A 25,871-nucleotide genomic window follows, 5' to 3' on the forward strand; every position below is an offset into this window, starting at 1 on the left:
AAATATTCTATTAATACGAAAAATTATTAATATCGAACTCTCAATTGAAGAGCTATGATATATTGCAGACAATTTGATTAAGATTGTTTACTTCATCATTGTTAACAAATAAAGCCTGATAAATACTGACATATTTTTTTAGTTCTCTTTCGCTCACCAACACAAATACAGTTTTAGCTTTGGGCATCCCTGATCTTCATTGATTTCATTCAGTGATGTGATCTCGTCAACCATGTTTCTGCTGTATCATTTTGGAAATTGTTAGAGGTTGAATATTTAAACTCGCTGTGTTAATTTTTACTCTCACAATATTTTCTTCACAAGATTTCCATACAATTTAATGTTTCAGTTTTCAGTACCAACCAAAGTTTTGCATATTTTAACATGTTTTTAATTGCATGAATAACTCCAGACCATTTTATATTTGTAAATCATAAATCATCTGCCATTCACTTTTAAACAAATTACAAATATAATGAATTTCATTAAAGACAAATTATTAAATAGCAAATGGAATCAACAGTTTAAGGTCAGTATTCCCACTGCTTTGTAAATAAATATTTAGACAACAACCAAGAACCTTTGCCTAAAAACCCACTCCTAAAATTTGTTCTCAAAATAAAACACATGTTGTCAATTTTTGTCTTATACTATTTAAACTTTGAGCTGGTTTCTATAAAACGGTTTCAATTCATTTAAACGTTCCCTTTTTATTTCCATGCTATAGTTCAATATTTGTACTTATTATAGCTGAAATCTTGTTTTTTTTTCTTTGTTATTTATTTATTTATTTAGTTTTTTGTTGCTTTAACCATTAACTTGACATTATTAAAATAATGACAAAATATGATTTAACCACAAAATTCAATTTCAACATTTTTATTGTCAAGCGTACAAAACGAAATAATAAAAACATGAGAGACACTTTAACAGCAAAAAATAAAATGATTTTAAAGTGCTATGTAGGAAATTTTGTGGTGACGACAAAAATAAACTAGATTTATTGAGGGATGAAAATAGTGAAATGAAATAGTTTCATATGATGTGTTATACTATATGTATTACAGCATTACTTGAACAAACTTGGAAAAATAAATAAGTTTTTACTAATATATCAGATTACTAGCTGACCCGGTGCGCTTCGCCACCCCAATTAGAAGAAAGAAATAGTACTATTAAGTCTCCCGCTCACTCGGGTCCATATAATCTTTATTTCATGTTTCTAAATTCATTGGTGAAGAAACTACAAAAAGTACCATTCGAATAAAGAAATAGTACCAAAAAGTCTACCCCTAGAATCCTAACTCACTTAGGACCATATATGCTTAATTTCATGATTCTAAGTCCATTGTTATAGAAATTTCCAAAAAGTATCATTAGATTAAAGAAAAAGTGTTAAAAAGTCTCCCTCTAGAATCCTAACTCACTTAGGACGATATATGTTTAATTTCATGATTATAAGTCCATTGTTATAGAAATTTCAAAAAAGTACCATTAGATTAATGAAAAAGTATCATGAAGTTCACTTGTTGTTTCCCACTCACTCGGTTCCATATAAGCTTTATTTTAGGTTTTAACTGTGAAGAAATTACAAAAAGTATCATTTGAATAAATAATAAAAAGTACCAAAAAGTATTCCCCTAGAATTCTCACTCACTTAGGACCATATATGCTTAATTTCATGTTTCTAAGTCCATTGTAATAGAAAATTCAAAAAGTACCATAAGAAGAATGAAAAAGTACCTATAGTTCAGTTCTCACATATTGGTACCTAAATATAATCCCTTATTTCTAACACTTACTTCACTCAGATATATATCTGCTAACTTTAATGTTGATAAGTGAAATAATTTAAAATATTAAAAAGGTACCATTAGGAGAAAAGTACCAATTTCCCTTTTCTTCCTTGAACACCCCTCAAATTTGAAATTTAAAAATATTTCATTTTGCAAAAGTTGTTTATGCTACAGACATGTCTCAATCGATTAAAATCTGTGTTAATGTGCCCAATAATAAATATGTTTTAAAAAAAGTACCAAACTGTTTACCCGGATTTGGCCCAATATACACCTTGGCACTCGAGTTCCAAATAACAACCTGTTAGTTAATTTTTGTATGAATCCAGGAACCAATGTTAAAAAAAATTATCAATATCGGCTTAATAATTTGCAATAAAATGTATTTTCCCGATTTTATCCCCTTTTTGGTAACTTTTTATCCCCATTGCGGTGGTAAAATATTATTAAAATAATTTTCTGTATCGTGGTGGGAGCTCATAGTAAAATATTCGAATGTCTATGTCAAATTATAGAAAAACATATTTTATAAAAAAGTACCAAAAATAAACACAAAAATAAATCCCTTAAGTGTTCGAATTTCCAAAAAGTACCAAACTTATATTTTTTATTTTTTGATAAGAAAATAATACGATTTAAATTTTGTTTCTATGTTTATTGGTTTAAAAGATACATAGGGTGCCAAAAAAGTACCAAAATACAGTTCGAATAAGGTTCGAATTTCGAAAAAGTACGAAACACCTGTCAGCTTATTTTTTAAATGGAGTAACATGCAATTTAAATTTTTTTTGTATCTTTATTAGTTTTGAAGATATAAGATTACCGGATTTACCCGTTTTTAATCTTTTTTACCCCCTAAACGTTCGAATTTCCAAAAATCCCTTCTTAGTGGATCGTTTTGGGGAGGCAGGAACCCACAGTTAAAATTTCATTATTTTAGCTTCAGTCGTTTGGGCTGTGGGATGATGAATCAGTCAGTCAGTAATGTTACTCTTTTATATAGATGATTATACATTACTAAACCACTTCTAAGTAATGCTGACTGTATATAAAGTCTCTTTCATTTAGCTCTTCCTGTCTTAAAATTTAAATAAAACATGTAATAAAGCTATATTCGGCTGTGCCGAATCTTCACCAATTTATACTTTAACCCTCGAGGGTTAATAGAAATTTTAAATATGTGTAAGTAAACAAAATTTAAAATTTTTTTTTTTCAAAAATTTTCGAAAAACATAGTTTTTTAATTTTTTTTTTTTAAAATGTTTTTTCAATATTTTTTTTTTTTTTAAATTTATTAGTGAAAAAAAATTTATGACAAAAATTTTTTTTGGTGAAAAAAAAATTTGGGTTAAAAAATATTTTCCCGATTTTGACCCATTGTAGATCCAACTTACTATGGCCTTATAAACATCGTTGCAAATGTCTTTGAAATATATATCATTAGATATCCATATTGTCTATATTTATGACTTTGTAATTCAGATAAATAAAAAATAAGCTAAAAATCGAGGTTGTCTCGGTTTTTTCCTTATATCTCAGCCATTTATGGGCCGATTTTATCCACATTTAAATCACATCAAACAGTTGCTTTTTCGGGATGAATTGGATGCTCTTCGATCTCATGAGGATTGGTGTCATCCCAAATACGATAATTTTGTTTGTACCCATTCATCCAGAAATTGGTCTCTCCATAAAATGGGAGAAGCACTCGGAACGTTGCCCGAACAGAACACCCATTTTTATAAAACAAGTTTAGCATTTGCACGCATTATTGAACGCTATCTATCTATCCATGGTGTTTTGGCAAAACAAAATGAATAAATGTCAGCCAATTCGACCGATGTAACTTCAAAAGTATGGCCAACTGACAAAGTTCGGAAGTTCCTATTGGAAGACCGTTTATGGAAGTATGTTATTCAGTAATGGTAGATTCACCAAAGCTTTTGGTGAATGTGTTCCATCGGGTTAAACGTGAGAGAGATGGTTTGTTCGGTTCTGATTTTGGCACAGAAGACAAAGATCGCTCGGGCCAGCAGACCAAGAATTGGAGACATTAATCCATTAATAATGTTGTCAAATTCAACAAGAGCTTGCAAAATTAGAATGAGCTATTCAAGCAGCAATTTCAAAACCTTTGCGAGCAGCAGGATTCATCCACAAGTAAGGAAATTGGGTACCATACGAATTGAAGCCGAGAGACCTTAAAAGACGATTTTGCATGTCCTAAATGCTGCATGAACGCTATAATAGAAAATCATTTTTGCACCGAATCATTACTTGCGACGAAAACTGGATACATTACGATAACCCGAAGTTTTATCACGGCCAACCAGCCGAATCGACAACTAAGCCAAATATCCATGGCACTAAGGTGGGTCCAAAAGTATCCTATGTATTTAAATCTGCTGAAATCTTGCCGGACCATCCCAGAGAACCTGTACGGAGCGCAAGTGATTCCTTTGAAGCGAGCAATGACCGAAATCCGTCCAGAATTTCCGCTCGACCACATGTTACAATAGCTGTTAAAAAGTATTTAGAAAGTAGTGGTTGGGAAGTTTTGTCTCACCCACTTTTTAGTCCAGACCGTGTCCCGTCCTACTACTATTTTGATATGTTTCACTTTAGAACAGAGTATCCGAAACTGGCTTGATTCGTTATTGGCCTCAAAAGATGAGCAGTTCTTTTGGTTCGGAATCCTTATGTTGCCAGAAAGATGGGAAAAGATCATAGCTAACAATGGCCAATGTTTTTAATAAATTTATATTGTGCAAACGTTTCAAAATAACAGCTAAACATTTATACAGATTCCGCATATTACAAAATCAGAGCTTAAAGTGAAACACAATCCAGTAGAGACTCTTGCTGGACTTTTAAAATACAATTCAGTTCCTTTTATATAAAAATTTCCAACTGGTTACAGCAAAAATTAAATAATAAAACAAATAATACGAGTAATAATACTAAACTTTATAAAAATTGACAATATTTATTCCGCATCAACTAACAAGCAAGTGTTTAAAAGTATTATGAAGAGCAAGACGTACAAAAATAAAAAAAAAACCAACTGCTTGCTACCACTATTTATTGCTGCAACAGCCAACATGCAGCAGGTTTCTATATTTACTTGTATTAAGTATTTATAGTTTTTGCAAAATTTGTGAAACTATTGATTTAGGAGGGGAATTTGCAGAAACATTTTTCTTAGTTTTTTGAAACTTTAATTTTGGCTACAAGTACCCTACAGTAAGCCATAGGTACTATAAAAGAGTAATGATTTTAAATAATTTTTGTATTTCTGCTTACAAATGATACAAGTTTTACAATTCTACAGTTATAAATGACTTTTGCATACCAAAATGTTTTTATTGAGATATGAAGCATTAAACTAAAGACATAAAGCATTGACCTTTGACCTCTGAATAGAAAAAATCTTTCAGGCACGTAAAAAAAACAATAACTTCAGCTTTCAAAAAAATACCAACAACTTATATAATTTTAAAGTTATAGAAGACCTTGGAAATCAGTCAGGAACCCGCCTTTGTCTCCTTAGCAAAAGCAAATATAGCTAATTTTTAAAACCCCTTTGCTGACCACAATTTTCTTATTTTATTTATTTTTACTATTCATGTTCGATGACAACTTGTGTGGGGGCCTTCTTGGGCTACAAAACCAAACCGATAAAAAAAAATACCATCCAAAAATACAAAACAGCTACAGAAAAATAACTCCGGTTCAGAGTTCAAACTTTGCTTGACTTCGTTTAAACTAGAAACACAAAGAGCGAGACGACATCGATGTTGCAAGTAACAAAAATTATTTCGTTTTTTATTTAGTTAAGCAACAACAAATAACAACAACACTAAAAATTGTAAGACCGCAATATATAAAAAATAATAACAAAAATAAAATATATAAAAATAATACCTTGATCTAAGTCGTTGCTGCTGTTGTGCCATAACTAGTATCATTTGGTTATTTCTTCCTCTACGTTTTTTAATAAAAAAAGGGAATTTTAAATAAGTTTTGATCATTGTTTGACGATTATGCAACGTTATCGATCGTAACTTTATTTTTGTGCGCGGCCTGCATAATTGTATTTTTATTTCTATTTCATTCGAAAATACGACAAAAAATGCTAATTTCTTTGATAGCCAGTGATAAACTTTGATCGTCATTTGAGGGCAAAAATTTTGAAAATAGAAATATTTATTTTATTGTGGTTGGTTATTTGAAGAAATGAAAACTAAGGCAGTTGGATTTTTACAAAATTTTTTGTTATTTATACAGGAAATAGATAAACAGTTATGAACTGTTAAAGGAAGAGTTGCTTAGAATCCGTTAAGGGGAGATTTTAAGTAGATAAACCAAATTTGCTCTTAAATTAAATTGAATATACATATATAGTATTATTTTAGAAACTATTTATACAATATTTAAAAGGAGTGAAAATGTAAAAAAAACATTTTATTCGAAATTATTATTCTTATTTTGATAAATTTTTAAAATTTATCAAACAAGTCATAAAAAAAATAACTAACGGGCTGCTATTTGGAATTAGAGTGTGATGGTGTAGATAAATCCAAGCCAAATCAATCTGTGATCACTCATATTTTATACCTTAAATAAAGATTTAGTATAAACAAGTAAGAGAGCTATATTCGGATGTGCCGAATCTTGTATACCCTTCACCAAATTATACTTAAAAATAAAAATTTTAAATATTTTTAGGTAAACAAAATTTAAATTTTTTTCCAGTTGTTTTTTCGAAATTGTTTTTTAAATTTTTTTTTTTAATTTTAAAAAATTTTTTTTTAGTTTTAAAATTTTTTTTTTAATATTTTGTGAAAAAAATTTTTGGTGAAAAAAAATTCTGGTTAAAAATTTTTTTTTCCGATTTTGACCCATTGTAGGTCCAACTTACTATGGTCTTATTGTGGTCGTTGCACAGGTCTTTGAAATATCTATCGTTAGATATCCATATTGTCTATATTAATGATTTAGTAATCCAGATATGGGTTAAAAATAGGTCAAAAATTTAGGTTGTCCTGGTTTTTTCCTTATATCTCAGCCATTTGTGGACCGATTTTCTCGATTTTAAATAGCAACCGAACCGGAAGAATTTCGGAGATATTGATCATTCGTATATGTAATTTATTTGGGGGCTTCAGAAAGTTGATTTCAACACACAGACGGACATGGCTATATCGACTCCGCTATCTATAACGATTCAGAATATATATACTTTGTGCGGTCGCAAATGAAAAATGTAGAAATTACAAACGGAATGACAAACTTATATATACCCTTGCCACTCATGGTGAAGGGTATAAAAAATCAAATATCTTAAATTGTTAATACTGCGATTTTAAGGCAATCTGTGATCACTCATATTTAATGACAAAAATAGATTTGAGTTAAAAAAAAAACTCAAATATCTTAAATAGTTAATAACTTCGTAAATACTGCTATTTTAAGGATAATAAGCTCAATCCGTGATCACTCATATTTTACATCATAAATAGATTTTTAGTATAACAAACTTAAATATCTTAAATACTGCGATTTTGGACATAATAAGTTGAATCTATGATCACTTATTATTTATACCAAAAATCGGTTTATTAACTTAATTTTTAAATATCTAAATAATGCGATTTTAAGGAAAATAAGCTCAATTTATGGTCACTCATATTTTGTACCATATTTTGTACCAAAACTTTTAGTATATAAAATACAAATATCTTAAATCGTTAATAACTTCGTAAATATTTCGATTTTAATGAAAATAAATAAGCTCACTTAGTGATCATTTATATTTTATATCAAAAATCGATTTTTACAATAAAAAAAAACTCAAATATCTTAAATAGTTAATAACTTCGTAAATACTGCGATTTTAAGAAATTTTTTGGAAATAAATCTGGCATGTGTAAACAACTGGTCTGATCGTGATAAATATTTTAGTTTATGTTTTTAAAATTGGCCCTACAAATGCTGCAGGGGCGGCGCAAGGGCGGCTCAAAGTATGGTAACATCGACATGTAATATTTTTAAACACGTGCCTTTTTATACCCTTCACCTTCATGATAAGGGTTTGTCATTCAGTTTGTAATTTCCACAATATAATTTTCCGACCCTATAAAGTATATATATTCTGGATCCTTATAGATAGCGGGGTCGATTAAGCCATGTCCGTCTATCTGTCTGTTGAAATCAACTTTCCGAAGCCCCCAAATAACTTACATACACGATTCATACATCAATATCTCCAGAGTTCTTCCAGCTCGGTTGCTATTTAAAATCGAGAAAATCGGTCCACAAATTAGGAAAAAACCAGGACAACCTCGATTTTTGACCTATTTTTTACCTATATCTGGATTACTAAGTCATTAATATAGACAATATGGATATCTAATGATAGATATTTCAAAGACCTTTGCAACGACGTATATAAGACCATAGTAAGTTGGACCTACAATGGGTCAAAATCGGAAAAAATATTTTTTAACCCGAATATCTTTTCCCCAAAAGTTTTTTTCGCTGAATATTAAAAAAAGTGAAAAAAAACAAAAAAAAAATTTAAATTTAAAAAAAAACAAGTAAGAAAGTATGATGGTCAAGCCCGACCATATAATACCCTACACCATGTAAATGAGTAAAAATATTTTTCTTTTAAAATATCAATAATTTATATTCGTGAGTGATTTTGGGAAGTGGGCCTTATATGGGAGCTATGGCCAATTATGGACCGATCACCATAAAATTAGGTCGTGTGATTTATGTCTATATGAAAGTTATTTATGTTGAATTTTGTGTATATACCAACATTTTTAAGTGATTTAAGCACGTTAAAGTGATTTTCGGAAGCGGGTCTATTTGGGAGCTATGACTAATTATGGACCGATCGTAACAAAATTTGGTGACATGAATTTTGTATATATAAAACATATTTGGAGCGAAATTTGTGTAGATACATATATAAATTAATCATTTATGACCGATAAAGTCCAATTTCGAGAGGACATTTGTATTGGGGCTAGGTGAAATAATGGACCGATTTCAGCCAGTTTCAATAGGCTTGGTCCTTGGACCGAAAAAATTATATGTACTAAACTTGATCGAAATATCTTCAGAATTGCGACCTGTACTCTGCGCACAAGGTTTACATGGACAGCCAGCCAACCAGCCAGCCAGCCAGACTGACGGACATCGTTTAATCGACTCAGAAAGTGAAAGTCGATCGGTATACTTTAAGGTGGGTGTTAGACCAATATTTTTGGGCGTTATACACATCTGCACAAACACTATGGTGAGACTTGGATTCTTATTATACGCTCAACCTTAGTTGAACCTAATTATTCACGCAGTCTTCCTTGATTTTAATGATGTTTACTTAGGTTAGCCCAAAAAAGTCAAGACCTAATCTAATGTTTCAAGTCAAATATATAGCACTTTTATTACAAGTATTCTTTAGTTTTTCTCCAAATTCAGTGCTAAAAATCCTGCAAACAAAAAATTGTATTCCTCTTTCTCACACATTTAATTATGCTTATTTAACATTTCTATCACTTTAAAATGATCGTTATTAGTTTTTAGTTGCTTGTTTTTTTCTCGGATTTTTTGCTTGTAAATAAAGTTTAACTTCTATTATCCTTATTAAACTTGGTTAAACACATGTTAAGACCCATTATACAACATAAATACGAACCGTACCAAGTACCAAGTGCAGTTTTCTTTTAACTCTGTTTATTTTCTTCGTTTTTCATCTTGTTTGTTTGCTTGCAGTTTATTATAATATTTTTCTTTTTGTTTCTAACAAATAAAAAACATAAAAATTGCAAAACATTAAGAGCGTTAATCACTTACAAACACACACTTGCACTTGCAGTGGCACAGGCACAGGGATTACAACAGCACTTTATGTGCTGCACCATGCCACGCCACACCACTCCACTCTACTCCACACTCCAGTCTTTTTCAATTCCTTGCTAAACTTTTTACACAATGATTCAATACAAAGTGGAAAAATCAGGAAAACAACACAAGTACTTTACACTCATATGGGTACTCACTGCCTTACAGATGGGATTGCAATGGATTGAAGTTGTAAGCAGCAGGATTCATGTGTGGATTTCTTTATTTCTTGCTTCCTAGCAAAAGATGGTCGATGACTGGGGACTGTGGAAGAAATTTATATACGAGTGTATTTACAAGTAAGTATGAACAAAAAAATCAAACAAACAAACAACATTAAAGTTTTTGCGCTTTGCTCTCTGCCATAAACAACAACTTTGTGTTTTTATGTAGTCTGAAAAATATGGAATAGGATTTATGGTAACAATTCTCTCTGTACTCCTATGTGGCTGATGAGGATATTGGTAAGCTGCAGCGGCAGCATCTTGTAAAATATCCAACAAAACTACAAAGCTTTAAACTACAACAAGAAACAGCTGAGGGCTGAAGAAAAACTATAAACTCAACACATGTGTTCGAATGACTTGCTCGTATGCAGAGATTAAGGCCTAAACTATACGACTACGAGTACAAGTACAAGACTATGGTAAAGCTGGCAAAATAGTTTTATGTTCAAGTATTGTAGTAAGTAAGTTCATATATTGGATGTATAGTTCATATAAAATATGCACATGCAGATAGATTCCTTCTTATGCTGATTTTACTCGTTATGTAAGAGGGTTGATCAAAAAGTCAACTTGTTATTCAGAATAGTATTAATCCTAGAGAAATGTTTGGGTGATTTACGGTTAAAGTACTGATATATGGGTCATTTCATGTCAAGTGAACCAACTTTTGAAATTGTTGTCTTCCGATGGGGATGAGGGGGACAAAATTTGACATTGTGGCCAAAGTAAAAAGTGTCCCAAATAGATAGCTCTTTCTGGAATCTTTCGAAAAAAATATTAAAAAAAAAAACATAAAAAAATTTTAATATTTTTTTTCCGAAATCAAAAACTTTTTTGACTTTTTTTTTCAAAATGGGCCTTTTTTTATTTTTTAGCTCAAACAAAAGCTTAGATATTTTCCTTGAAGATCCTTTTGGTCGCTTAGTGGGATGCGAGTGGGATATCTATCAAAATAAATATTTTGTAATTCAAAACAAAAAAACAAAATCAAAAACTTTGTTGACTTTTTTTCAAAATGGATCCTTTTTTAATTTTTTTTTAGCTCAAACAAAAGCTTAGATATTTTCCTTGAAGACCCTTTTTTTCGCTTAGTGGGATTGAGACTGATATCTATCAAAATAAATATTTTATAACTCAAGACATACAATTTTTGACTTTTTTTTAGCAAAATCTAACTTTTTTCCAATATGGCCCCTTTTTTCAAAAATTTTTTGTTGCTCAGAAGAAAGCTTAGGTCCATTCCATTAAGATAATTTCGGTCCCTTAGTGGGATGCGAGTGGGATATATATCAAAATAAATATTTTGTAACTCAAGAAATATAATTTTTGAAATTTTTTTGGAAAACCGAAATTAAGTCTTAAAGGAAAAGACCTAAGCTTTCTTTTGATAAAAAAAATTAAAAACAAGTAAGAGAGATATATTCGGCTGTGCCGAATCTTATATACCCTTCACCAAATTATGCTTTAAAATACATTTTTTTAAATATTTTTAGGTAAACAAAATTTAATTTTTTTTCAAATTGTTTTTTAATTTTTTTTGGAAAAAAAATTTATGATAAAAACCCATTGTAGGTCCAACTTACTATAGCCTTATCTACATCGTTGCAATGGACTTTGAAATATCTATCATTAGATATCCATATTGTCTATATTAATGACTTAGTAATCCAAATATAGATCAAAAATAGGTCAAAAAACGAGGTTGTCCCGGTGTTTTGCTCATATCTTCGTTATTTATGGACCGATGTTGCTGATTTTAAATAGCAAACTTCTCGAAAGCATGTCTGACAGAATTATTGAAGATTTTGATCCCGAAGATATCTGGGGTCTTCAGAAAATTGATTTCAACAGACAAGCATGTCAGACATGCTTTCGAGAAGTTTGCTATTTAAAATCAGCAAAATCGGTCCATAAATAACGGAGATATGAGCAAAAAACCGGGACAACCTCGATTTTTGACCTATTTTTGATCTATATCTGGATTACTAAGTCATTAATATAGACAAAATGGATATCTAATGATAGATACAGTGAGTGTCACTCAAAATCGTACAACATATTTTTTTTTAAATATTATGAAATTATAAAGGCAATAATAGGTGATTATATAAAAAATTAAAAGTCATTTTATTAATTGGAACAAAAAATATGTATTTCAACAAAAAAGTTAACAAAACCTCAATTCGTTAAAAAAATATTGATGAAAATTAAAGAACATCACAAATTATAATTAAAACTTTAAAAATTAAAAAATGTTAATATTAAATAATCCTAATACTTTGTAGGATATCATTTGCTATTTTTGAGTGCCTTTAAGATTTTAAATGAAGCGTTGATATTCTGGGCACTGACAGTCTTACCCAATTTTTTTATTTGTGGATAAGGGCAATTAAAATTATACCCAATTTTCTGATAGGTAATAGCACACACAATATAAAAATACTTTCTAAAACTAATGAATAAAATTTGACTACGATGGTGTACGATTTTAAGTGACATTCACTGTATTTCAAAGTCCATTGCAACGATGTAGATAATGTAAGTTGGACCTACAATGGGTCAAAATCGGAAAAAATATTTTTTTAACCCGAATTTTTTTTTCATCAAAAATTTTTTTTGTCATACATTTTTTTCCAAAAAAAAAAATGTTTTTTTTAAAAAAATTTGGAAAAAACTTTTTTTAAAACAAATTAAAAAACAATTTAAAAAAAAAAATTTTGAAAAACAATTTAAAAAAAATTTAAATTTTGTTTACCTAAAAATATTTAAAAAAATTAATTTTAAAGTATAATTTGGTGAAGGGTATATAAGATTCGGCACAGACGAATTTTTTTTTAATATATTTTTTCGAAAGATTGAACAAAGAGAAATCTAAACTATTTGGGACACTTTTTGCTAAGAACAATAGGTAATAAGTTACATGGATAAGAAAAAACACCTGTTTGGCCAAAATGTCAAATTTTGACCCTCTAACTCAGAGAGTTCTTGAAAAATTGTGTCTGAGTTGCTATCCAATAGAACTAACCTTCGTAACCTTCGAACTAACCTTCACGTTCGGAAGACATCGATTTCAAAAGTTGGTTCACTCGACATGAAATGCCCCATATATCTATCACGACAATCAAAAAGACTTACGATTATCTAGTTTTCGAGATATATACTGTATCTGAAAGCGTACCATATTATCTAATAATGGTCTGTTTTTTTGAACACTTAAAAGCAGTCAACTTTGAAGGACTATATCTTCTAAACCAAAAATCTGGCTGTTATAAGTTTAGCATTTTTGAAATCTTTGGACAGTTTCCAATAAAATAATTTCAGGGACACATGCAATTTTTGATTTTTGCAACTTCACTTGTTCTAAAGGCGCCACTGTAGAACTTAATACTTGACGTGATGAGCCTTATTTTCCTTGTATTGGAGTTGATCGGATGTAATTTGTAATTAACACAAAACATGATTATATACTTCTATATCCAAATAGCATTTACATCCAAAATTGTTAAAGAATTTTAAAAAATTTCTGTATTTTAAAGAAATCATCGAATGTGCTTTATTGACTTTTTCTAGCCACCCTCGTTTTGTAACACAAATAGTCAAAGAAGCAACAACAACAACAAGAATAACAAATAATATTGTACAATATTTGCAGCAGCATCAACAGCAAAAATATATATTGACACAACAAGTGCGAGTAAACGTGTTAGATTGAACGTAATAAATTAAAATGCCGACTAAAGCTTTTTGGTTTTACAAAACAAAATAAAGCAGATAGAAGAAATATCAACGGCTGCAACATCGGCAACAACAACACTGCAGCAATAACAACAACAACAACAAGCGACGAAGATTTACACTATTCAACATGGTTGTAACAAAATACATTTATTTCCAAAAAGCTTCTTGATATCGAGCATTAACGCTTGTATTTTTTTTGTTCGGTCGTTCTCTGGTTTTATTTAAATGACCTACAATGTATATTTGGTGGAAATAGTTGTTTGGCTTAAAGTTGGTAACAATGTTTGTGTTTTGGGGAAGTAAAGGGTGGTCCTTTGTTTAGTTCCCTTTCTTTTAAGATATAAAGGCTTTATCAGATTAAGAAAAATGCGATTTCATTTACTATATGGTTGCTGGCTTCGCAATAGGGCGAATCATTCCAATTTTCCAAGATCCTGATGACGGCTTTTGGCTCTATCTCATCAGAGGCTTGAACTATATTTGCCTTAAAGTCAAAATAGTTTCGGTTTTTTCCTGTCCATAAAAAGTCGATAGACATGGGTCTGTGCGATATGTTGTTTCAAAGTTCTTGGATTGAGTCGACCACTCTCAGCCATCTCAAACACATTTTCATGAGATACGACGGAGACCGAGACAATCTCACGAAATTTTCGCATAAGCAACACGAGCGATAAGCAACAATACCACTGTCAAAATGACTTATGATTCCAAAAAATTTAGACTATCTCCTATTAGTTTTCAACATAAGAGTATTTGATTTTATTTCGTATTCAGTAGTTTTCCAACGTTTGATTTTTTTGGTTTAACCTTCGCTTTACCAAAGATTTTTTTATGTAAGTGGTTTATCAATACTGCACTTTTATTGTATATGCGACGAACAAAATTTTAAAAAATTAAAAAAACCTCATAAGAAGTTTAAAATAATTTATAATAAAATCTACAGAATTCTAAAATTTCTTTAGTTAGTCTTAATTTCATTAAAATCGAAACAAAATTAAATAAATTATTAAACTACTAAATCCGTAATGGTCACCCGGGTATTGGTAAAGCGAAGGTTAAGACATATTGAGCTCCTCTGCAATCCATTTTGGTAGTACATCAACGTTTTTCATGGTTGTCATATACCTAAAATCTGGTATACAAAGATTCAGTCGTTAAAAAAACTCCTCCCATTAGATTCCCCATTAAAAACTGCAAAAGATAACTTGAAATATTTAACTCAGATCATGTCTTTCATTAAACTATCTCTAAACTGAACAGTACAAATTTGTGTTTGCAATTTTTTTTTTTGTAAGATGCGAAAGTGTCGTGGTCGACAATCGAAAGAAACGAGATATTTCTGACAGCGATAGAAGTCACCTTGAGCAAGCTCCGACTCTCATGGAGGAATATGAATGAAAAAAATTCCACTGTAATATAAAATGGAGGGTATCAAGTCCATGGACAATGAGAAGAACGATTTCGATGAAAACTTTTAACAGTTTAAAGATGCTCATTGTACCGTTCAACGACTCTCTAATACAGGAACCTGTAACGACAAAACTAATATTATCAGTCGAAGAACTATTGTTAAGGCAGACCAATCCGCCACACAGACAGAATTGACTGACGATGTCAGGGCAAGGTGGAGTGTTTCAAAGTGATGGATCACATCATGATGACACAACCTTCTCGCAAATTAGTGCAAAAGAAAAATGGAATTGAAACAATTTAAATAAACAATCTCGAGTGAGTATCAAAAGTAGAATCCAACTCACAATAAAACAGTTCAAAATACCGTGTGTGATAACTGATATAAAGGACCAAAATGCGCTCAAAACAATATCATTAAAAATGTTTTAACCGAAGCTTATGGTGAATGTGTTTCATCGGTTTCAATGTTCTACAGATGGTTTAGCGGTTCAGAAGTGGTGATATTGACACGGAAGACAAAGATTGCCCAGGTCACCCAAAATTCAAAAGTTTGAAGACCAAGAATTGGAGGTTTAATCCATGAAGATTATTGTCAAACTCAACAAGAGCTTGCGAAATCATTGGTCAATCATCAATTTAAAAACGTTTGCAAGCAGAATTATAGCAAAAGCTGGGAAATTGGTTACCATACGAATTGAAGCTGAGAGACCTTGAACGCAAATCATTTTTGCACCGAATCACTATTTGCGATGAAAACTGGATCCATTAAGATAACCCGAAGCGTAAGAGATCGTATGTGAAGCCCGGCCAAGCAGCCGAATCGACACCAAAGCCAAATATTCATGGCGATAAAACCTTCTGAAATCTGACCAGATCAACACAGGGAATCTGTACTGAATGCATCTGATTAGTTTGAAGCAAGGATTGGCCGAAAAACCTCCAGAATATGCGGCCAGACATGAAACAGTAATATTCCATAATGACAACTTTCGGGTACATGTTGCAATACCTATTAAAAAACTATTTAGAAAGAAATGTTTGGGAAGTTTTGCCTCATCCGCTTTATAGCACAGAAATTGCACCGTCCGACTACTATTTGTTTCAATCGATGCTAAACGCTCTCTGTGATTTGCTTCACTTCAGAACAGAGTATCCGAAATTGGCATGATTCGTTCTTTGCCTCAAAAGATGAGCAGTTCTTTTGACTTGAAATCCATATGTTGCCAGAATGATGGGAAAATGTCATAGTTAACAATGGCCAATACTTTGAATAAGTATATAGTGAATAAATGTTTCAAAATAACAGCTAACTATTTGAAAAAATCCCGCATTTTAAAGTCATACACGCAATGTGATTACTTCAGAACATAATACTATCATGTATGGCAATGATATTACTACTATATTTGACTATAATGAGATATTTCATGGTACTAATAATGATCATAATATGTTTGGTCTACAATCATAAACCGTATCATAATATGGTGCTTATAGATTATGTTTGCCACAACCATGTTGCAAAATATATGGTAGATTAAGACAAATCATAGACGGAGGCTAATTTTTAAAAGTTCGACATATCGAACTTGTTAGAACACATTTCCAGGACGGTTAGAAAAGTATTCGTTGTTAGGTCAAGGACATTTTAATCCATGTTTTCAAAAAATATATATTAAGAGATATTAGTACTTTTCCGTACATTCATTACGTTATAAGTTTGTGTGCCTAAGATAAATTCAATTATAATAAGTAATCTCAAATAAGTACCTGTAGTAATTGTAGTGTGTCTTAGATTTCTCCTATTTCCTACTTCATATAAAAGTATATATTTGTTGTTGCCATAAATTACAAAACATCCTCGTCATCATGGGTTTTTGTGTATTATTTTTTTGTTACAAAAAAACCATATGCTAGACTTGGACACAACCGCTTGGTGGGATGGTCAAAATAATGCAAGAAACGGCCAAACAACCAACAACAAAAAAATCAAAAAAAAATTAAAAAAATATTTATATTTTCAATGTTTTTCGCACTAGACTACTAAGACAACACAACAGAACATGTAAAACGAAATGGTGTGAACTAACAACACATAAAATGGTGTGACATTCAGATAGAACAACAGCAACAACAACTAAAGGATAACAAACATATTGAACCAGCCATAGTTACATACAACCAACATAGGCTTAACCATGTCGATCGAACTGTTATTTTTTTTTATTTTCATTCTGTTTGATTTTCAATACCCAACCAAAAAGACCTTTTATGGTGTGTGTCACACTAATGTTGTTTGGTTGTTGTTGTTGGTTGTTTAGCTGTGTTGTTGCTGTTGTTTTCATGGTTTTCATTGAGGGTAATTGTATATGGGTTGCTAATGTATTTCTGGCTGTTTCTGGTTGTTTTGCCCCCTTTTTATATTGGCAACACAAAAATGTAACTCTCCCATTGACAGGCTCATAATACTACCGACCAACCGTCCAACCTAACAACAAACCCACCGACCGTCATCCCAACTATTCCGACAGTTAGACCCGGTGCCCGTCATCAATAGTCGAATTGGGGGTTTATGTTGAGGTCATGTGATATTTATTTCATTGGTTGTCTGTAATGTGCCAGTGGCAAAATATTTATTATACCATTGATGACGATTTGTTAACGATACTCTATAAATATTGTTTTTGTGTTTCTTTCTATGTTTGTAGTCAGTTTTTGTTGTTGCTGCTGCTACTACTGCAACTGCTGTAGATGTTGTTTGCACTAAAATGTCTAATTAAAATCAATTGTGATGTGGTCAAAGAAATGCAACAAAAGAATTATGGTCTACTCCCAGCAACTAAGTGACGTTTAAAATCAAGAGAATTTATGTTTTTTTTTTCGCTTTTGGAAAAAAGTTTTAGTGTTAATTGTTAGAAATTTAAGGATTTGAAGAGGAGAATGTGGAATAATATTAAAGAAATCAATAAGACAAGTTTAGTTACTTAAAGTACTCGTAATATAATTTTAACTAAAATGTTTATTAATAAATATCCTTTATTGTTCTGTTTTGAACTCGCTAATACCTTGGGATTGTGGAAATTGCCCTATTGTGGAAAAAAATAACAAATAAATATGAATTTTAAACAAATTTCGTAAAGCTTTCTTCTGGAAATCTTGCTCATACCCAAATGATCATTCAAAATTGAAGCTAATGTGCCATGTGAAATGCCTATGGCATTTTTCACATATTTCACGCGTAATATACGGGAAATTTTGCCTCACTTCTCTAATTCTTTACTTCTCTAATTGTAAAACTCAACAAGAGCTTTAAAAATCATTGGGAGCTACTCAAGCAGCAATTTCAAAACGTTTGCGAGCAGCAGGATTCACCCAAAATCAGGGAAATTGGGTACCATACAAATTGAAGCCGAAAGACTTTGAAAGACGATTTTGCATGTCTGAAATGATGCTTGAACGCTATAAAAGACATAAAATGATGCTTGAACGCTATAAAAGAAAATCATTTTTGCACCGAATCATTACTTGCATCAATTTAAAAATGTTTGCAAGCAGCTGGATTATAGCAAAAGTTGGGAAATTGGGTACCATACGAATTGAAGTTGAGAGACCTTGAAAGACGATTTTGTGTGTCTGAAATGCTGTTCGAATGCAAATCATTTTTGCCCCGAATCATTACTTTCGATGAAAAATGGATACATTACGATAACCCGAAGCCTAAGTGATCGTATGTGCAGACCGGTCAAACAACCGAATCAACACCAATGCCAAATATCCATGGCGCTGAGGTAATTCTCTGTATTTGGTGGGAGCAAAAGGGGTCCTATCTATTATGAGCAGCTGAAATCTGGACAAACCATCACAGGGAACCTGTACGGAAAACAATTGATTCATTTGATCGATCATTGGCCCAAAAACGCCTTGAATATGCGGTCAGACATGAAATCGTTATATTCCATCATGACATTCAGCAAAACCTGTTAAAAACTATTGAGAATGAAGTGGTTAGGAAGTTTTGCCTCACCCTTCATATAGGCCAGACCTTGCCCCGCTCGACTACTATTTGTTTCGATCGAAGCAGAACGCTCTCTCTGGGATACGATTCACTTTGGAACAGTGTACCCGATATTGGCTTGATTCGTTCTTGTCCGCAAAATATGAGCAGTTGTGTACAAATGTTTCAAAATAAAAACTAAAAATTTTAAAAAATCACTCACCAATAATATCCAAACAAGTTCGTTTCGGTTAGTTTTGCGTGGCTGGTAAACCTGTGGTGCAATTAGAACTACATCGACTAAAACTTTGGAAAAAATATACGGAACTACCGAACGAAATACAGATTAACTAATAAACATCTCTATGTGCAAGACGAATTAAGAGCTGTCAAATCAGAAAATCAGAAGGCGAAGAATTGGATGAAATAACAAGAATAACGAATAACCGAGGAACCGATTTATATAGAGATGGTTTAAAAATAACATATGGAAAAACGTTATGTTTTTCGAAATATTTGAAAACCGGTTTTTTATATGTCGAATATTTGATAACTCTAATTCAACGTCTGTAATTATCTCAAACCCGTTTTTTCAATTCATCAATTCACACTACATTTTTTGGAGCGATTGTAAAATTATGTTCCACAAAATATCCTCACAGACTATTCGCTTAAAAATAATAATAATACTGTTACGTTTTTACCTTTTAAAACCGGTGGTTTATTTCCTTTAAAAGATCCGGATTCTTTTAATTGCAAATAAAACCGAGCAGTAGTTTAAAAATATCTTTATTTATTAAAATCTACACAACCGTTTAAATAGTCAAACAGTCTATAACAGTGCCTTCTATACACCAACTGTTCTTCAACTCGCTTTTACTATTTATATACACAGGCCATCTTCTAATAGTTTCATGAATTATCTAGAGGAAAAAACTAGAATGTTATATTTCCACAATGATCATTAGCAGCTTTAACAGTTAAAGTTGTCATATTTATAACTGATGAAAATGTTTATAAACATGATGAATGTTAAATTCAAATTGATAATGCAATTTTGTAAATATACATTTTTTAAATAAAGTTTAAATTTATCTTTAGAAAAACTAAAATCTAAAACGTAATTTTCATTTAAATTATTTAAAAAAAAATTTAACTGTAATCAATAAATGTGGTTCATTAAAAGAATAATTAATTTTAATCATTAAAAATTGTTGATCTTCTATCTATATATATAAAAATGAAATGGTCCATGTATGTAATGGCATCACGTGAGAACGGCTGGCGCAATTTGGCTGATTTTTTTTAATTCGATTCGAAATTTTCAGGAGATGATTTGTAAAGGAAAATTTTTTCAAAAATTTCGGGTAAAACTCTGAATTTTTTTGAATTTTTTTTTAGTCCAGCCAACTGTAATAAAAAAGCTCCCTAAAGTATGCAGTACAAATTTAGATATTTTATTTGCAAATCAATAAGAACAGGCAGGTTTATGTGGGTTCGAGAAACTTGAAGAACTAGCATTAGTAAATACTACCGGGCGACCATCTAATTAAAAAATAAGATTTATTCAAAATTTTAGTCAAATTTTTCCAAAATGTTTATTTACAACACTTAAATAATTTAATTTATATTTAAATAAAATTTTGCTCTTGGTTATTTCCAAATAAAATAAAAAACCTTCTTTCCCATTTAACTAAATACTAGTTGCGTTCATAACCAATATGTCATGCAAATTTAACATTTTTATAAATAATTTTTTTATTTCAAGACTAGTTTGTCTTTTTTTACTTACAAAAGAAATCCCTAGAAGCTAAAAATGTTTCCATTTTGTGTAATACTTTATCGCAAAAACCACTCCATTCTAAAACTATCAGACAAGTACTCGTACTAGCATCTCATAATTTCGTCAACTCCATTCCCATTTAAAATGCTGTATGTAGATTGTGTTTTATTTGGTTCTTCTTTTTTCCTAAAAAACCCTTCAAGCATGAAATGTTGAATAATTTCAGAGTTAAATGTATGTAGAAACAACAAAAAAAATAAAGAAGAAAATATGAAATCCCTTTTACATCTATTTTACACCATTAATAACACGAAATATGTATAACAAGTAGTAGAACAATCATGTTTTATATTGTACAAAAAGCAAATACGATCAACGAATTAACAACATGCATCAAATAGTAAGAGTACTTTTATGCTGCAAGTAGATTAAATAGGGTAAACTGATGTCAAGACTAGGATTTTTGGCTAGAACATGAAGATCAATCAACATATTGTAACGTTTTTACCTTTTAAAAACAGTGGTTTATTTTCTCTAAATAAACAGATCATGTTGCTCCATCTGTTTTTATGGGTGGTGTAAATATTAAGAAATCAGAAGCTCTTGATGTTCTAGCCATGAGTATTCAGTGCGATGTCCGCTGGACAAAACACATTTTTCGAGTGTCGAAAGAAGCATTCAAGTGCCTTGGTTTTCTAAAACGGTGTAAGAAATACTTCACTCCATCTGATCTACTTACTATTTATACCACTTATACCCGACCTAAAATGGAATACAACTCTCATGTGTGGACCGGTGCTTCGAAGTCTATTTTGGAGTTACTCGACCGAGTACAGGAGAGGGCGAAGATGCTTATCGGTGACAGTAGGGTATCCAGCTCTATTGACTCACTGGAACATCGTCGCAATGTGGGTTGTGTTTCACTATTCTACCGATACTACAATAGTATGTGCTCTGCTGAAATTAGGGAACTTGTTCCCGAAACCCGTAGATCTTTACGCAACACACGCTCTTCGGCAAGGGCACATCAATTCGTCAATAAGCTTCCTCCTGAAGTATTTCCTGTCACTTTCAATATAGGAAAATTCAAATCAAATGTCCACAAACACTACTCCCTCTATCCTCCCTCCCATAACCTATTTTCCTAGTTCCAACACAATGCTCTGCATGAGTAGGGATCATCCCCTGAGTGCTGGTCCAAGAAAACAAAAAATAAACCGGATACTTTTGATTGCAAATAAAAGCAGTTTGGTAGTTTAAAATTGTAACAACATATATTCAAATATTTAAAACCACACCTTGATGTTACTTCTAAAAGCGTATATCATAAACTAAAACACCGGCTGCCATGAAAGTTCTAATTCTACAACGATCCACTATCATTTGATTTGTGTTGTACGTAGAAGCTAATGATTTCAAAAATCAATCATGGAAACTTTTCCCTATTCCCATGATTTCTGGTGTAAATGATACATGTTTGTATGTCATTTGTCCATAAGCGTATGCACATTGAGTTACATAGTAATTGTAGAGTAGTAGGATAGTTGTTATTGTTATTGCTCTTATTGTTGTTGTTGTATTATGTAGTTGTAAAGATAATGATCACTTGTAATAAATACCTTAAGTATCTCATATATCAAGTAATTTCAAGGACGTATAGCTGGCGGATACTCAACAAAATTAACAAAAAAACCCAGCAAAAACAGCAACAAAACTTAAAATCGTAACAGAACATTATTATTAGTGAACAGTACAACAACTACAGCAGCAACAAAGTGACTATAATAAAATACAATTAAAACATTAAAAACACCATGACTACAAAGGGAAAGAGACTCAAACAAAAGGGGTTAAATAAGTAAAAAAAAAACAAAAAAGAAGTTGTATGTAGGCAACTACAACTAGCAACATGTCGTGTATGAGATCTTGGTGAGCAAAATCTTTCAACTTCTTCACTTTGGTCCTGTAACAGCAACAACAACAAATACAATTTTTACAACTTAATTATTGCTAAACTGCTCTACAGCAACAAAGTTATTGTACAATAAATAAACGACATGCAACAAATAGACAGGAACGTCGAAAGGAAAAAAAATATCAAGAAAAACATACTCAAACTCATACAATGAAAACATACAAAAAAAAACCATTCAACATTTAAAGACTTCCAATAAAATTTCAAGATTTTAATGTTGTGATATGATCGAGCTTAAGCTACTGAAGCTGTCGTCATTATTATTGACATATCTTTGTATCGACAGATGGCGCTGTGGCTGCTGCTGCTGCTGCTATAACTCTACTTACAACTAATACTACTCGTACTTCTAGTTGTAGTAGAGCTGTTGTTGTTTGGCTTGGGAAAATTAGCATAAAAACGCAATTTTTGAATATTAATAGCTGTGGCACTCCAAGCTACCAAAAAAACTAGAAAAAATGTAAACGAGCAGCAAAAACAACAACAACACCGAATAACAATTCTATGTTAAAGAAATCACTACTAAGGCGATAAAGTCATTTACACTCGATTTGAAATAGACTATACGAATAGAAAAGAGGTAGTGGAGAATCTGAGGCATATTGCCACAAAAGGTAGTGTCTACTGTTGTGGTAAGAGGATCAGATTGATAAGTTCCTGAAATTATTTCAAAGTCAACTCTTCAGCCTTTTGAGGTCCAATTTGAGACGTTCAATTAGGTAAACAATCAGTAAATCAGTCAAACGTCAAAAATAAAGCCAAATTAGATGAGAATATTGCTTCTGTGAAAGTGTGCAGAAGAATCCGAGGTAGGTGACTTCTCACAGAAACTCTGGCGATGATAACTTCACGAATTTGGCTTTGAAACTTAGGAAGTTCAATGACAACCAATTTATTTTGCCCAGAATTAAACGATATGAACGTGGAAGACATGTTGTTCCTGAAAGAGCACGCTACATGTCATAAAGCGAATGACACCATGGACACCCTGCATGAACAATTTGAGGCATTCTAAAGCGGTGGTGTCTTGGCTAGGTCACCAAGATCATGCGATTTGACCGCGCTAAAAAATACTGTGGAGTATTCTGAAGCAACCCGGATCAATGCGGCAGTATCATTTAAAATGGGACCTTTACGACAATTTGAACGATGTCATATCACATACATAATGTCACACATGGACCTTTAAAATAAAAAAAACAATTTCGTTAATACCTCATACACAGTTGGTTATTCCATGTCAACATAGACCCGCCATTATAGGAAAACTACTCATAAAACAAGAAAAAAATAAACATTTCATCCGAGGGCGATCTTCTACCCTTCATTCAGGACAGGTTAGTACCTCTCGGACAATGAAGCCACCAAGGCTAATGACAAATCGAAGAAAAAGGATATTGTTACGAAAATAGCAAACTGTAACATATCTGTGGGCATTATTAACATTGAATAAAAGCTTTCAGTTGACCATTGATCGTAAGTATGGCAACGCTGTTTGCTGCGACCGTATATTCGAATTCGAATATTCAGTTAAAAAACATTGTAGAAAGTACACCACAGATGGCGTATGTATTAGAAAGCTCTAGACAGTTAAAGAGCAATCTAGAGTGCAGATGGCAGTGTTATAAATAGTGGCAGAGGTTGCAGTCGTTAGTGAGTTTATCAGAGACGCTTTTCGAATAAACATCAACTGAGTGCCTTAAAGTGTGTTGTTTGCAATCAAAAGTATCCGGTTTATTTAAGGGAAATAAACCAACGTTTTGAAAAGGTTAAAACGTAACAATATGTACTTCAGTTAATTCTTGACAAGAACTATGCAGAATTATTCGTGAAAGCGACGCAGGTGGTCGTGTTAAATATTAGTTTGCAATAGACAAGTACCTGAAGTATAAGGTACTGGAAGCTCAATGCAAAACCACGCTCGAACTGAGTGGGACAATTCGCCGAAAATTATAAAAGTCCATCCATCGTCATCCACATGACCCCCCATTAACGTAGTTAAAATCAATCTGTTGGAGGCTTTGGTGGGCGATAAAAGATGGCTGTATTAACCCCTATAAACCGGGGCTAATATTTTGTTGAAAAATACATCGCTAAAATAATAAGTTATGTATGAGAGGAGTTAAGCCTAAAATACATTCGGGACGGTTAAATGCGGTTAAATGCCAATGAGATTATCTGAAGAATAATTACGGCAGCAAAATGCTGAAATATCTGAAGCATCAGAATCCCAAGACTCCACTGGCTGACTGGCCTTTCATCGGCACTAAGGAACATAGAGCGTGCCTAAGTCTCGCCAACTCAGAACCCAGCACAGTTGCGCTAATGAAGGCGGGTTTTAAGCTTATTCAGTTTAAGTGATGCCAAAGTGTAGATGTTCCTCCCAGTGACAATGCAGATTAAGTTAAAGCTGCCAATAATCTGCTCATATATGTATATGAAGCTTTCTGCATGTAATGCAAAAACTCTGGGTATGGAATTCAGTGATTACATGGTGTATAAAACAAGGATAAACATAGATATTGAGTATAGAGTATATTTGTTAATAAATTTGTGTCTCAAGAGCCGGATATTCGCGAAGAAAATCTTCCTTCTTCTCAAGGTCCCGGCTGATACATCAATAGTGTTTGAAATTGATTCGAAATTTACTTACCGGCTACCAATCGTCCAATGATAACTTCGGATGTTAAGACCTTGTAGATGAATTAAAGAATTAAATAATATTGGGTGTATGACTTAAATAACTTATATATTTTTTTAAAGGGTACATATCCGTTTATATTTATTTTCATTTAGTTATTGAACATTATAGCGTAAACAACAAAATGTTTGCTTCGAAAATGCTGAATTTTGTACCAACCAACGTCATATGCGGGAAGTTTTGCTTTATTTCTTTAATTTGAAAAAAAGTGCCGCTGAAGCAAACCGATTGTTCACCAAATTTTATGGTGAATGTATTCCATCGGTTTCAATGTGCGAGAGATGGTGTGTGCGGTGGAGAAGTGATGATTTTGATCCGGAAGACAAAGAT

This window comes from Calliphora vicina, chromosome 3 (assembly GCF_958450345.1).
Source record: "Calliphora vicina chromosome 3, idCalVici1.1, whole genome shotgun sequence".
Lineage (NCBI taxonomy): Eukaryota > Metazoa > Arthropoda > Insecta > Diptera > Calliphoridae > Calliphora > Calliphora vicina.